This window comes from Pseudorca crassidens, chromosome 8, assembly GCF_039906515.1.
Source record: "Pseudorca crassidens isolate mPseCra1 chromosome 8, mPseCra1.hap1, whole genome shotgun sequence".
Classification (NCBI taxonomy): Eukaryota; Metazoa; Chordata; class Mammalia; order Artiodactyla; family Delphinidae; genus Pseudorca; species Pseudorca crassidens.
Window position 1 is genome coordinate 31,926,177 of NC_090303.1, and position 13,377 is coordinate 31,939,553.

Below are 13,377 nucleotides of genomic sequence, written 5' to 3' on the forward strand. Positions count from 1 at the left end.
GTATCATGTCATCTGCCAAGAGTGACAGTTTTGCTTCTTCTTTTCCGATTTGTATCCCTTTTATTTCTTTTTCTTCTCTGACTGCTGTGGCTAGGACTTCCAAAACTATGTTGAATAATAGTGGTGAGAGTGGACATCCTTGTCTTGTTCCTGATCTTAGAGGAAATGCTTTCAGTTTTTCACCATTGAAAATGATGTTTGCTGTGGGTTTGTCGTATATGGCCTTTATTATGTTGAGGTAGGTTCCCTCTATGCCAACTTTCTGGAGAGTTATCATAAATGGGTGTTGAATTTTGTCAAAAGCTTTTTCTGCATCTACAGAGATGATCATATGGTTTTTATTCTTCAGTTTGTTAAAGTGGTATATCATATTGATTGATATGCATGTATGGAGGAATCCTTGCATCCCTGGGATAAATCCCACTTGATCATGGTGTATGATCCTTTTAATGTGTTGTTGGATTCTGTTTGCTAGTATTTTGTTGAGGATTTTGGCATCTATATTCATCAGAATTCATTCATGATATTGGCCTGTAATTTTCTTTTTTTGTAGTATCTTTGTCTGATTTTGTCATCAGGGTGATGGTGGCCTCATGGAATGAGTTTGGGAGTGTTCCTTCCTCTGCAATTTTTTGGAAGAGTTTGAGAAGGACGGGTGTTAGGTCTTCTCTGAGTGTTTGATAGAATTCATCTATGAAGCCATCTAGTCCTGGACTTTTATTTGCTGGAAGATTTTTAATCGCAGTTTCAATTTCATTACTTGTGATTCGTCTGTTCATATTTTCTATTTCTTCATGGTTCAGTCTTGGAAGGTTATATCTTTCTAAGAATTTATCCATTTCTTCCAGGTTGTCCATTTTATTGGCATAGAGTTGCTTGTAGTAGTCTCTTAGGATGGCTTGTATTTCTGCCATGTCTGTTATAACTTCTTTTTCAGTTCTAATTTTATTGATTTGAGTGCTCTCCCTCTTTTTCTTGATGGATCTGGCTAATGGTTTTTCAATTTTGTTTATATTCTCAAAGAACCAGCTTTTAGTTTTATTGATCTTTGCTATTGTTTTCTTTGTTGCTATTTATTTCTCCTCTGTTCTTTATGATTTCTTTCCTTCTGCTAACTTTGGGTTTTGTTTGTTCTTCTTTCCCTAGTTCCTTTAGGTGTAAGGTTAGATTGTTTGAGATTTTTCTTGTTTCTTGAGGTAGGCATGTATGGCTATAAACTTCCCTCTTAGCACTGCTTTTGCTGCATCCCTTAGGTTTTGGATCGTTTTGTTTTCATTGTCATTTGTCTCTAGGTATTTTTTGATTTCCTCTTTGATTTCTTCAGTGATCTCTTGGTTATTTAGTAACGTATTGTTTAGCCTCCACGTGTTATGTTTTTTACGTTTTTTTCCCTGTAATTCATTTCTCATCTCATAGCTTTGTGGTCAGAAAAGATGCTTGATATGATTTCAATTTTCTTAAATTTACTGAGGCTTGATTTGTGACCCAAGATGTGATCCATCCTGGAGAATGTTCCATGCGCACTGGAGAAGAAAGTGTAAACTGTTTTTAGATGAAATGTCCTATAAATATCAATTAAATCTATCTGGTCTATTGTGTCATTTAAAGCTTCTGTTTCCTTATTTATTTTCATTTTGGATGATCTGTCCATTGGTGTGAGGTGTTAAAGTCCCCCCACTATTATTCTGTTACTGTCGATTTCCCCTTTTATAGCTGATAGTAGTTGCCTTAAGTATTGAGGTGCTCCTATGCTGGGTGCATATATAATTGTTATATCTTCCTCTTAGATTGATCCTTTTATCATTATGTAGTGCCCTTCCTTGTCGCTTATAACATTGTTTATTTTAAAGTCTATTTTATCTGATATGAGTATTGCTATTCCAGCTTTCTTTTGATTTCCAATATGTTTTTCCATCCCCTCACTTTCAGTCTGTATGTGTCCCTAGGTCTGAAGTGGGTCTCTTGTAGACAGCATATAGACGGGTCTTGTTTTTGTATCCATTCAGCAAGCCTGTGTACTTTGGTTGGAACATTTAATCCATTCACATTTAACATAATTATCAATAAGTATGTTCCTATGACCATTTTCTTAATTGTTTTGGGTTTGTTTTTGTAGCTCCTTTTCTTCTCTTGTGTTTCCCACTTAGAGAAGTTCCTTTAGCATTTGTTGTAGAGCTGGTTTGGTGGTGCTGAATTCTGTTAGCTTTTGCTTGTCTGTAAAGCTTTTGATTTCTCCGTTGAATCTGATTGAGATCCTTGCTGGGTAGAGTAATCTTGGTTGTAGGTTCTTCCCTTTCATCACTTTAAATATATCATTCCACTCCCTTCTGACTTGTAGAGTTTCTGCTGAGATATCAGCTGTTAACCTTATGGGAGTTCCCTTGTTGGTTATTTGTCATTCTTCCCTTGCTGCTTTCAATAATTTTTCTTTGTCTTTAAATTTTACCAATTTGATTACTATGTGTCTTGGCATGTTTCTCCTTGTGTTTATCCTGTATGGGACTCTCTGTGCTTCCTGGACTTGAGTGGCTATTTCCTTTCCCACGTTAGGGAAGTTTTCTACTATAATCTCTTCAAATATTTTCTCTGGTCCTTTCTGTCTCTCTTCTCCTTCTGGGACCCCTATAATGCAAATATTGTTGCATTTAATGTCCCAGAGGTCTCTTAGGCTGTCTTCATTCCTCTTCATTCTTTTTTCTTTATTCTGTTCCGCAGCAGTGAATTCCATCATTCTGTCTTCCAGGTCACTTATCTGTTCTTCTGCCTCAGTTATTCTGCTATTGATTCTTCCAGTGTAGCTTTCACTTCAGTTATTGTATTATTCATCCGTTTCTTTGTTCTTTAATTCTTCTAGGTCTTTGTTAAACATTTCTTGCATCTTCTCCATCTTTGCCTCCATTCTTTTTCTGAGGTTCTGGATCATCTTCACCATCATTATTCTGAATTCTTTTTCTGGAAGGTTGCCTATCTCCACTTCATTTAGTTGTTTTTCTGCGGTTTTATCTTGTTCCTTCATCTGGTACATAGCCCTCTGCCTTTTCATTTCGTCTATCTTTCTGTGAATGTGGTTTTTGTTCCACAGGCTGCAGGATTGCAGTTCCTCTTGCTTCTGCTGTCTGCCCTCTGGTGGATGAGGCTATCTAAGAGGCTTGTGCAAGTTTCCTGATGGGAGGGACTGGTGGTGGGTACAGCTGGCTGTTGCTCTCCTGGGCAGAGCTCAGTAAAACTTTAACCTGCTTGACTGCTGATGCATGGGGCTGCGTTCCCTCCCTGTTGGTTGTTTGGCTTGAGGGGAACCCAACACTGGAGCCTACCTGGGCTCTTTGGTGGGGCTAATGGCGGACTCTGGGAGTGCTCACGCCAAGGAGTACTTCCCAGAACTTCTGCTGCCAGTGTCCTTGTCCCCACGGTGAGCCACAGCCCCACCACCACCTCTGCAGGAGATCCTCCAACACTAGCAGGTAGGTCTGGTTCAGTCTCCTATGGGGTCACTGCTCCTTCCCCTGGGTCCCGAGGTGCACACTACTTTGTGTGTGCCCTCCAAGAGTGGAGTCTCTGTTTCCCCCAGTCCTGTTGAAGTCCTGCAATCAAATCCCACTAGCCTTCAAAGTTTGATTCTCTAGGAATTCCTCCTCCTGTTGCCAGACCCCCCAGCTGGGAAGCCTGACATGGGGCTCAGAACATTCACTCCAGTGCGTCGACTTCTGTCGTATAAGTGTTCTCCAGTTTGTGAGTCACCCAACCAGAAATTATGGGATTTGATTTTACTGTGATTGCGCCCCCCTACCATCTCATTGTGGCTTCTCCTTTGTCTTTGGATGTGGGGTATCTTTTTTGGTGAGTTCCAGTATCTTCCTGTCGATGATTGTCTAGCAGCTAGTTGTGATTCTGGTGTTCTCACAAGAGGGAGTGAGAGGACCTCCTTCTACTCTGCCACCTTGGTTCAGGGCTCATCTTAATTCTTTTTATGTGTTGTTGAATTCCGTTTGCTAAGTTTTTCCTGAGGATCTACACATATATATTCATGAGGGGTATTGGTCTGTAGTTTTTAATTACCTATACCGTCTTTGGTTTTGGTGTAAAGATAATACTAGCTTCATAATTGAACTGGGAAGTGTTCCCTCCCCTTCTGTTTTCTGAAAATGACTGTGTAGTATTTATACTAATTCCTATTAAAAAATTTTTTAATGAAATTTTTTTAAAAAAATTTATCTTTGGCTGCGTTGGGTCTTCGTTGCTGCGCGCAGGCTTTCTCTAATTATGGTGAGTGGGGGCTACTCTTTGTTGCGGTGTGCAGGCTTCTCATTGCAGTGGTTTCTCTTGTTGCAGAACACGGGCTCTAGGCGCGCAAGCTTCAGTAGTTGTGGCACATTGGCCCTAGAGTGCATGGGCTTCAGTAGTTGTGGCCCATGGTCTCAGTAGTTGTGGCCCACGGGCCCTAGAGCACAGGCTCAATAGTTGTGGTGCATGGGCTTAGTTGCTCTGTGGCATGTGGGATCTTCCCAGACCAGGGATCAAACCCGTGTCCCCTGCATTGGCAGGTGGATTCTTAACCACTGTGCCACCAGGGATGTCCCCTATTAAAATTTCTGATAGAATTCTCCAGTGAAACCATCTGGGCCTGAAGATTTCTTTTTTGTAAGTTCTTGAACTATAAGTCAATTTCCCTAACAGTTACAGACATATCTCGCTTTATTCCACTTTGCAAATATTGCATTTTTTACAAACTGACAGTTTGTGGCAACCCTGTGCCGAGTGAGTCTATCAGTGTCATTTTTCCAACAGCATCTGCTCTCTTCATGTCTCTTTGTCACATTTTGGTAATTCTTGCAATATTTAAACTTTTTCATTATTACTGTATTTGTTATGGTGATCTGCAATCAGATGTGCAGATGTGGTAGAAACAGCAAAAGAACTAGAATTAGAAGTGGAGACTGAAGATGTAACTGAAATCATGCAATCTCATGATAAAAAAAAAAAAAACTTTAATGAATGAGGAGTTGCTTCTCATGGATGAGCAAAAAAAGTGGTTTCCTGACATGGAGTCTACTCCGGGTGAAGATGCTGTGAAGATAGTTGAAATGACACAAAAAGGATTTAGAATATTACATAATCTTAGTTGATGAAGCAGCAGCAGGCTTTGAGGAGTTACTCTAATACTGAAAGAAGTTCTGTGGTGGGCAAAACACTATCCAAGAGCATTGCATCAAACAGCATTGCATGCTACAGAGAAATCATCTGTCAAAGAGCCAAGTGATGTGGCAAACTTCATTGCTGTCTTATGTTAAGAAACTGCCACAGCCTCCCCACCCTTCAGCAGCCATGGATATCAAGGCAAGACCCTCCACCAGTAAAAATAAATAAATAAATAAAATAAAAATTATGACTTGCAGAAGGCTCAGATGATGGTTAGCATTTTTTAGCAATAAAGAACTTTTTAATTAAGGTGGATACATTTGGCTTTTTAGACATAATACTATTTCACATTTAATAAACTATAGTGTAAACGTAATTTTTACATGTGCTGGGAAACCAAAAACTTCACGTGACTTGCTTTATTGCGGCGGTCTGGAACGGAGTATCTCTGAGGTATGCCTGTATACGGCTATTCAAATTATCTATTCCATACTGGGTGAGTGTGCTAGTTTGTGTTTTTTGAGAAACTGACCCCTTTCATATAAGTTATAGTGTTTACATGTAGAGCTGTTCATAATAGTCTCTTATTATGATTTTGATGTCTGCAGGTTCTGCAGTGACACTCACTTTTTCATTCCTGATATTGGCAAATTATTTTTGGTCAGTGTTGCTAGAAGTTTGTCAGTTTTTTCCCCCATCTTTCAAAAGAAAAGCTGTTACACTGATTTTTTCTGTTTTTCTTTCAATTTCATTTATTTCTGTTCTTATCGTTATCATTTCCTTCCTTCTGCTTTGATCTGGGTTTGTTTTACTCAAGAACCTAGGTTCTTGAGGTGGGAGCTTAGATTATGGATTTAAGACACTTCCTCTTTTCTAAAGTATGCACTCTTTTCTAAAGTATGTACTTTTCTAAAGTAAACTTCCCTCTCAGCATACTTTAGCTGTGTCCTACAATTTTTATGTTGTGTTTTCATTTAGATCAGTGCATTTTTTAAAATTTCCCTTGAGGCTCCCTCTTTAACTTACAGATTATTTAGAAGTGTGTTATTTAATTTCTAATTATTTGGAGATCTTCCTATTATCACTCTGTTATTAATTTCTAGTTTGAGTTCACTGCAGTCACAGAATACACTCTTTATGATTTCAATTCTTTTAAATTTGTTGAGATTTGTTTTATGGCCAAGGGTATCTATTTGGGTGAATGTTCCATGGACTGTTAAAAAACATGTATATCCTCCTGTTGCTGATGGAGCTTCTGTGTATGTAACTAAGATTCCACTGATTAGATTACATTCTTCAGATCTTCTATATCTTTGCAGATTTTCTGTCTAGTTCTATCAGTTCCTGAGCAAGGAGTGTTTTAAATTCTCAACTATAATTGCCGATTTATCTATTTTTACTTTCAGTTCTATCATTTTTGTAGATACATTTAGGATTGTTATTTCTTCTGGGTGGGCTGACTGTTTTATGATTATATAATTTAATTCTCTGACTCTGGTAGTTTTCTTTGCTCTGATGTCTATTTTACCTGTTATTAATGCAGCCACTCCTGCTTTCCTTTGATTAATGTTTGCATATCTTTTCCCATCCTTTTACTTTCAGCCAGCCAATATCATTAAATTTGAAGTGACTTTCTTGTAGACAGCACATACTTGGGTCATGTTTTTTAATTCAGTCTGCCAATGTCCTCTAACTAGCGTATTTAGAACATTTATAATTAATGTAATTTTGATATATTAGGACTTAAGTCTGACATTTCATCTTTTGTTTTGTTGGTTCTGTTTTTCACTTCGTTTTCTTTTTCCTGCCTTCCTATGGGTTATTTGAATATTTTTTAGAATTCTTATTTTTCTGTAGGGTTTTTAAATGTCTCTCTTTGTATAGTTTTAGTTATTGTTCTAGATATTACATCATATACATAATGTGCCACAGTCATTTTACCAATTTGAGTGAGCTTTACCTCTCTTTACCATCTGTGATGGTTCATTTTGGGTCAGCTTGGCTAGGCTATGGTACCTAGACAAATCTACCAGTCTAGATGTTGCTGTGAAGGTAGTTTTTAGATGTGATTAGCATTTAAACCAGTAGACTTTCAGTAAAGCAGATTATTTACCATAATGTGGGTGGACTTCATCTAATAAGCTGAAGAGCTTAAAAAAAAAAAGACTAAGGGGCTTCCCTGGTGGTGCAGTGGTTGACAGTCCGCCTGCTGATGCAGGGGACACGGGTTCATGCCCCGGTCCGGGAAGATCCCATGTGCCACGGAGCAGCTGGGCCCGTGAGCCATGGCCGCTGAGCCTGCGCGTCCGGAGCCTGTGCTCCGCAACGGGAGAGGCCACAACAGTGAGAGGCCCGCGAACCAAAAAAAAAAAAAAAAAAGACTAAGGTTCCTGGAACAGGAAAGAATTCTGCCCCCAGGCTGACTGCCTTCAGACTCAGGACTGGAACACTGGCTCTTGTCAGAATTTTCAGCCTGCCCTGCAGATCTTGGACTTCCCATAACAGGCCCATATGGGAACAGGCCCATAACAGGCCCATAACAGGCAGTAACAGGCCCATAACAGCATGAGCCAGTTTCTTCAAGTCCATCTCTCCCTCTCCCTGCTCTGTTTCTATCAAAAACCCTAATACACCATCCTTTTACCCTACTTCATTTATAAGATACTGCCTTAAATATTTCTTCTTCATACATTTAGAAGGCAATGTTATAATTTTTGCTTCAACTATCATAATTTAGAAAACTCAAGGAGAAAAGGAACCTACTGACCTACCCTTATTTTTACTTACTGTGTTCTTTCCTTCCTCATTGTTCCAAGGTTCCTCCTTTTTATCATTTCTTTTCTGTTGAGAGAACTTCCTTTAGCCTTCTCTTAGGGTAGGTCTGCTGGTGACAATGTTTTTCCTTCATCTAAGAAATATCTTTGATTTCCCTTAATTCCTAAAGGATATTTTCACCAGGTATAGAATTCTGGAATGATAGCTCTTTTCTTTAAGCACTTAAAACAAAATATGCCACCTATTTCTGGCCTTGATGGTTTCTGATGAGAAATCCACTGTCATTTGAATTGTTTTGTCACTATAAGTGTCATTTTTCTCTAGGTGCTTTTTTTAAAAAATAAGTTTATTTATTTTTATTTTTGGCTGCATTGGGTCTTTGTTGCTGTGCACAGGCTTCTCATTGCGGTGGCTTCTCTTGTTGCGGAGCACGGGCTCTAGGCACTAGGGCTTCAGTAGCTGTGGCTTGCAGGCTCTAGAGCACAGGCTCAGTAGTTGTGGCACACGGGCTTAGTTGCTCCACGGCATGTGGGATCTTCCAGGACCAGGACTGGAACCCGTGTCCCCTGCATTGGCAGGTGGATTCCTAACCACTGGACCACCAGGGAAGTCCCTCTAGGTGCTTTAAAAATTTTTTCTTTTCCAGATGCCCTTTTAAGTTTTCAGAAGCTTAATTACAATGTGTATTGGCATGGACTTTTTTGAACTTATCCTACTTGGGGTTCACTCAGCTTCCTGAATCTGAGGGTCTATGTCTCTTGCAAAATTTAGGAAGTTGGTAGTCATTATATTTTTGAGTACTTTTCCAGCTCTGCCCTCATTCTCTTCTCCTTCCAAAACTCTGACAACACAAATGTAAAATCTTTTGTTATAATCCCACAGGTCCCTAAAGCGTTGGGATTTTTTTTTTTAAGTCTATTTTCCCTCTGCTGTTCAGATTGTGTAATTACATTATTCTACACTCCAGTTCACTGATTCTTTCCTCTGTCCTCTCCTTCCTGCTTTTGAGTCAATCTGCTGACTCACACATTTTACTTCAATCATTGTATTTTTCAGTTCAAAATTTTCCATTTGGTTTTCCTTTATGTGCTCTATTTATCTGCTGAGACTTTCTATTTCTTTGTTGATGCTTTCTGTTCTTTCACTTGCTTTGTGTTCATTAATTCCTCATTGAAGCACTTTTAATGCCGACTGCTTTAAAACCTTTTTCAGATAACATCTGTCATTGGTTGTCTTTTTTCATTCAGTTTGAGATTTTCCTGGTTCTTGGTATGACAAGTGATTTATACTTAAAACCTGGACATTTATATATTTTGTTATGAAAGTCCAGATCTCATTTAAGCTTCCTATTTTAGGTAGTTTTCTCTGATACCACTGTGGCAGGGCAGAGGGCTGTCACCTTGTTACTACCAGGTGGAGGCAAAAGTCTAGGTTCCCACCTGGCCTCCACTGTTACCTGTGAGCTCCTCATCACTGCTGGATGGAAGTGGGAGTTCCAGGTGCCCACGTACTCTTCACTGACATTGTGACGGGGATGCTCTTTACCACTGGGCCATGGTAGAAGTCCTGACTCTCCACTAGGATTCCTCTGACATCACCCCCAGAGGGAGGGAGATGAGCACTTCATTACTGCCATGCAAGGGTGGAAGTCCTGGCTCCCCATGTGGTCTCCACTGGTACCATGTGGTGTGGGGGGAGTTTGGATGCCTCATTATAGCCTCACAAGGGGGAAGTCTGTGCTCCTCACTTAGCCTTTGATCATGTGGTTGGTGGTGCAGTCACCAACTTTTTTCTGAGGTGTCTGGCTGGAGGAGAATGGTTTCCTGTCTAAAAGTTTTTTGTCTTGCTAGGCTGCCCCTTCTTTGGCTATAGAGAAAAGCCTTCTGTAGGGGTATTTGTTTTATCTTGTTTTGTTTTTATCTGTGTCTGGTAGCATTTCTTAATTTTCAGAAAGCATTTAAATATTAATACTGAACTGCTCTCCAATTCTCTGAAAATATTTTTGGAGTCCATTTTTTTTTAAAGTGTTCAGCAACCACAGTAGATAGTAAAACCAAAACTCTTAAAAGAAAGCAGGGTCAGACTTCAGCTGGGAAAGCCTGAGGGGTTAAAAGACTGGTGTTGCTGTACATTCAGGTGTAGGAAACCACATGTCAACTGCAACGTGTTCTATAACAGTCATTGGGCATCAGAACAAGAACCCCCAATTCATTGTTCTAGACAAACCCCAGAATCCAAAAGAGATGTTACATGGGAAGAAACAAAAATCTTCTTTTCTTAGGGAAAACTAAGAATGCTGAGAATAAGACATAAGACAGTTAGAAATGTTATCATAAAGAGAAAGCACAAGTTACTGCTCAAGATTTACAGACAGTAATCTTTAGAAGTTCAATTGATTTGTTCATGGCCTTTGCAATAGTAACAATTCATTGTAGACTAGCATTTTTAAAAATATATTAGCTTATGTTTATTTTACCAACAAGGAAAATCAGGTTAAATAGCTCAAGGGAAGACCATTCAATAAATATTTTTGATGGACTAGCCTTTTTATATAGTAGCAACGAAAGAAATGGGTTTTATAGATGGCTGAAAGTTCAAGTTCTCCAGTATTCATGAAATTCCCATCTTATTGTCATTCCAAATTAATGGAGGAAAGGACAGAATTTAAGTAATGAAACTAAAATAACTGGCTACCTAGTTTGGAAAAATGACCCTGCATCTCTTACTGCTTCCATCAGAAATCTCAACTATATTACAGACATAAATGTTAAAAAAAAAAAAAGTAATATATGAGAACGTAAGTTTTGGAAGAAATATGTTAAGCATATAACTAAACCATAAAAAATGATGTACATGTTTAACCACACAGATTTTTAAAAACAATATACCAAGTTGTTAGACAACTGAAAAATCAAAGGAAAGACATCTGCTACATATACTGACAGCATGAATATCTTTATAAAAGATCAGTCAATTAACAAATTTCCCAGCAGAAAAACTGACAAAGGATACAAACAATTCATTCTCACATACAAGAAATACAAATAGCTAACAATCAAGAAAGTCTTTCAACCTCTCCTGTAAACAAAGAAATGCAAAAGCAAACAATTAGAAGCCATTTAAAATTAAATAGAATGGGTATAGTGGGGAGAAACTGGCACTTTCGGACTTCCCTGGTGGTGCAGTGGTTAAGAATCCACCTGCCAATGCAGGGGACACGGGTTTGAGCCCTGGTCCAGGAAGATCCCACATGCTGCGGAGCAACTAAGCCCGTGCGCCACAACTACTGAGCATGCATTCTAGAGCCCGCAAGCCACAACTACTGAAGCCCGCACGGCTAGAGCCCAAGCTCCCCAACAAGAGAAGCCACTGCAATGAGAAGCCTGCGCACCGCAACAAAGAGTAGCCCCCGTTCGCCACAACTAGAGAAAGCCCAAGCGCAGCAATGAAGACCCAATGCAGCCATAAATAAATAAATAAATATAAATAAATAAATAAATCTATTAAAAAATAAGAAAGAAAGAAACCGGCACTTTCACTCTGCTGGGAGAATGCTAGTAGGGCCGGTAGAGCCACCCTGGAGGGCAATCTGACAAGTGTCTATTAAATTTAACATGCCTTCAGCCAAAAAATTCCACCTTGAGGAAATCTATCCTTCTGAAACATTCACACAAACATAAAATGTCCACACATTTATCACTCACACATATACTTCATATACACAGATACACATATATCACAGCACTAAATCCAGCACACAAGGTTACCAATAAATTATCCATTACTACAGAATAAGCAGAAAAAAAGGAATATTTATAAAATGAAACAATGTTAAGTCATTAAAAAGATGAGACAGACCTATCTGTAATAACATGGAAAGATATCTACAACAATTAAGTGAAAACAAATAAGCTGCAAACTAGTATATGTAGTACAATCCCATTTTCAAAATAAAACAATGTGCTTGACGAACAATGTGTCTGCAAACTACGGCTGGTTGGCTGCCTGTCTTTGTAAAAAAGTTTTACTGGAACATAGCCATGTTCATTTATTGAAAAGGAGACCACATGACCCACAAAGCTGAAAATATTTACTATTTAGCCCTATAAGAAAAAGTGTGCTATCCCCGATATACGCCAAATTAACTGACATTCTCTCTCTCTGCTCTACTTTTACTTATCTATGTTGTACATTTCTATAATATTTGAATGCTTATAATAATTTTTTTATAATCAGAAATAAGCAAAAAACATTTCAGGGAATTGGTTAAATACCGTGTGGCCATTAAATGATGCAGGCATATATTCACTGATATTGAAATATCTCCACCATACATTAAATTTTAAAATACAGTTTATAGGATACGATGTGTATATGAGTCTCATTTTGCTTTCAAAACTGAGCTGTCATACACAGCTGGGCAGCATAGAACAGCTACCTTTTAAAATATCACAGTTATTTTGTTCAAGCAGAAAGAATTTTTTTCCAAGTATTTCTCTTGTTCCAAAAGAATTGCTTCTTCATTGTTTCTATCAGTGTCCTTGGACTAAGCAGAATGCAAAACAGTACAACATCTACTACATGTGTATCTGCCACAAGTACCTCCATCTCCGTTTACACCAACTCCTTCATCTGTAGTCATCGATATTTGATCCTCAAGAGCCAATGCAGACTAACCCTCGTCACTTCAAAGACACCATCATAAGTGGGAGAAGAAAAAACAGAAAGTGTCTTGGGCATTCCCAGATAAAGATGGTAAACTCAACCAAGGCACTTAACCTCTGCTGACTGTGGCTACCCTACCAAAATAGTAAAGGTGTTTTTTTCTCTTTTTTTAAAAAAGCATAAATCTATGGGGCCAAAACAAAGATAGCAAGAGAGGAGACAACAGCAACAGAACTCCAGAAGCTGGAAAGCATATGGATGAGTGTTAACTGATTTAGCAGACCTGAAAAACTTGGATATTAAAAGAGAAACCAAAAAGAAACTGAAAAAATAAGAAAAATCAAACAGCAATTCATTTTTCTCCACAGAAGCCCACCCCGAAAAGGCCCAGAAACAGCTGCACCAGGTACCAATGAAAACAGGGTGAAAAGGGGACCAAAAACAGAAGGAATGGGTGAAAATTTATCTATAAAGCAGTTTGATTTCTAAACTTTTTTTACCACTCCAAACTAGACAACAGCCCCTCCATCATTGCAGAAAATCTGAGATGTGTTTTTGGAAGCCAGTAAAACATTTAAGGGCCTGGGCACCAAACTGAAAACTGGGGAAGTAAGTGAAATTCACATAGTGAGTGCTGAGGCTACCCCTCCTCCCCAACCCTTTTCCTCCCATTCAGATCCCACACACCTGGAGGCATATACATCCTGCAAGAGACTGGAAGTTCTTCTCTAGAGAATCTGACCAGCCCAAGAGAAAAGACCTAAATATACTAATATATACCAAAAAAAATAGACACTGATA

General features: G+C 38.8%; 1 protein-coding gene across 4 annotated transcripts in view; it reads right to left on the bottom strand.

The window, feature by feature from the left end:
• Positions 1-13,377, bottom strand: part of CCDC126 (coiled-coil domain containing 126) — a 108,643-nt gene that overhangs the window by 12,567 nt on the left and 82,699 nt on the right. The gene's annotated exons all lie outside the window — the stretch shown is intronic.